Below are 3,380 nucleotides of genomic sequence, written 5' to 3' on the forward strand. Positions count from 1 at the left end.
ATTGCAAAATATTTAAATCTGGTTAATAACACAACTGATGTTTTTCTGTGGGAATTCAAAGATGCACTAATAATATTCATTGGACTGTCATAACTATTCACAAAACACCTTAAGTTTCTAAAGGCTGAGGATGCTTTCACGTTCCACTTGGTAACAAGGGAGGAATCACTATCTACAGCAGCATGAATGGACCTCGAGATGATCATACTAAGTGAAGTAAGTCTGACAGAGAAAGACATCACTTATATGTGGAATCTAAAAAAAAATGATACAGGGACTTCCCTCGTGGTCCAGTTGGGTAAGACTCTGAGCTCCCAGTGCTGGGGGCACTGGTTCAATCTCTGGTCGGGGAACTAAGATTCCACATGCCACACAATGCAGCCAAAATATAAATAAAATATAAATTAAAAAAATGATACAAATGAACTTATTTGCAAAACAGAACTAGACTCACAGATGTAGAAAACAAACTTATGGTTACTAAAGGGGAAAGTGGGGGGAGGGATAAACTGGGAATTTGCGATTAATGGATACATACTACACATACTACTATATATAAAATAGATAAACAATAAAAACCTACTGTATAAAACAGGGAACGATATTCAATATCTCATAATAACCTATAATGGAAAAGAATATGAACAAGAATATATGTGTGTATGTGTGTGCGTGTGTATAACTGAATCACTTTGCTCTACACCTGAAACATTGTAAATCAACAATATTTAATGGAAAAACAATAATGCTTCAGGTTGAGTAACCTTGTGTTAAGGGTGACATGTGGCCTAAGAAACAAGGGAGTTTTGGTCTATGTTACAATATTCCAGATTCAGACAATCCCTCAGTGGAGAAGCTGGGATGCTGAAAAATTTTCATCTGATGACTTTGATGCTTCCTTTCTGATCATTATAAAGAATGAATAGCTCCTTAGCATTGACAAGAAATACTGATGGTGGTGGTGATTTCATTCAAGTGACAAACTCATGCCAAGTTTCCAATCCTTATCTGTTTTAGGATTAAAATATGTAATTTGTAAAAATCATGGAAAGAAATACTAACTTGCTACAAAGCACTCTAAGTACTAACAAAGACCCCCTCATGTCTCATCTGTACTTCACTTGCTTATTTTGCATGATTTCAAGGCAGTGAAGGCAAAAGTCTCAACGTTTATTTCTGACAGATCAACATCACATTTTGGAGTAAAAGAAACACATATGAGGGGTACTTTAATATATGCTTTCTTGTACTTATTCAGACTCATAAGAGAAATGTTTTCATTAACTTTTACCAAATATTACTGGATTGTATAAATACATTTTCTACTTGGGTTCTGGTCTATGATATACTGTTATTTCTCTACTCATTTATTTTTTATCATATACTGACTAGATTCAGATTAATCTGATAAAAAGATCTTGTGGATTCTGCTATACATAATGCACATAGCAATCAGTAATAGAATTTCTGTAAATTTACACTTATTGATGATCTAATACCTTCTCTTCATTTAGCTGTTGATTTTCACTAAGTAGATTAAACGGTGTTCTTAAAAGCAGAAAGCCACTTATGAATAAATACAAAACGAAATGTTCCCAAATGCAATCTTGGATGTAATGTCTTAAACTTAAAAAATTCAGATTCATTTATTTTGGATTCATTTCTCCCTGTTGGATGTTGACACACTGTTTTTCATCTGTCAAATGCATAATTATAAAACTAATCATTTTTGACAATGAAGTGAAATGATATACACACATTAAAGTGTCCACCTCTTTGCCATACCTCTATTTTTTAAAAAATTTATTTATTTTTTATTTTTGGCTGCGTTATGTCTTCGTTGCTGTGTGCGGGCTTCTCATTGTGGTGGCTTCTCTTTGTTGCAGAGCACGGGCTCTAGGCACATGGGCTCTAGGTGCACGGGCTTCAGTAGTTGTGGCACGCGGGCTTTAGAGCACGGGCTCAGTAGTTGTGGCGCACGCGCTTAGTTGCTCCGCGGCATGTGGGATCTTCCTGGACCAGGGATCGAACCCGTGTCCCCTGCATTGGCAGGCGGATTCTTAACCACTGCGCCACCAGGGAAGTCCCTTTTTGCCATACTTCTTAAACGCGCTTCCAGATGACATTAAAAAAAATGGGAAAAAGGTCTTTATTCAGAACCTACTGAGTTTTCATTTTCAATTTTGTGGGTCTGTCTGTTTCTTTCTATCCCCAATTTCATCTAATTTGAGTTTCACAAACAAGATGCCTCTAAGTGAATGGTTAACATGTAAAATTATTAGTTATTTCATAAGAATTTGTAAAGCCTTTTTGGTATTGAGAAAGTGATAGAACCTAATGTATGTGTAAGAACAGTTCTGCAAATCAAGTAGTTTCTAATTCTTTGCTTCAACAAAACTGAAGAAAAACTCTACATTTGAGACTTCCCTGGTGGCGAGGGGTTAAGAATCCACCTGCCAATGCAGGGGACACAGGTCCGAACCCAGGTTCGGGAAGATCCCACATGCTGCAGAGCAACTAAGCCCGTGTGCCACAACTACTGAGCCTGCGCTCTAGAGCCTGCGAGCCACAACTACTGAGCCTGCATACCACAACTACTGAAACCCGCGCGCCTAGAGCCTGTGCTCTGCAACAGTAGAAGCCACCACAATGAGAAGCCCGCGCACCGCAAAGAAGAGTAGCCCCCGCTCACCGCAACTAGAGAAAGCCTGCGCGCAGCAAGGAAGACCCAACGCAGCCAAAAATGAATATATAAAATAAATTTAAAAAAAACCCCCAAAACCTCTACATTTGAGTTGTGAGACTATTAAAAATAGTATTTAATAAGAGCTTACTATGTGAGTTTTTGGCATATAACTAAGAGGAAATTTGTAAAATTGGTTGAAGTTGCTACAAGAAAATTCTTTCCACTTCCATACTTTTTCTGTTCCCACACTTACATATGTGAACAAAATTCTTTAGTTATTTTACGTTAAACTTTTTTTTTTTTTTTTTAAGGAATAGAAATCATATAGAACCTGGCCTCACAATAAGTAATTTTCATCAACATGAAATTGGGAAAATAAAGCTCCTATCCATCTCAGTAAGAGATGCATTTCAGTTAAATTTTACTTTTAAAAAATTTATAATTTCATATTTTATTTACCATAATCTATATTATTTATACTGTTTTGATCATCTGTGTATCTTTAATAATTGTAATTATTTTAATCCACATGACTTTTTAAGCACTTAAAAGAGAAAATTAAAAATTCATTTTTAAAACGTACTTTGCTGCAAAGAAACATAATAGCTGGATCAAGAAAAGATTTCCAAGAACAAAAATATATTACATTAGGATGCAGCCAGGGTGAGAATTCAAAAACTATTCCATAGGGGGC

This window comes from Balaenoptera ricei, chromosome 11 (assembly GCF_028023285.1).
Source record: "Balaenoptera ricei isolate mBalRic1 chromosome 11, mBalRic1.hap2, whole genome shotgun sequence".
NCBI classification, from domain to species: Eukaryota; Metazoa; Chordata; class Mammalia; order Artiodactyla; family Balaenopteridae; genus Balaenoptera; species Balaenoptera ricei.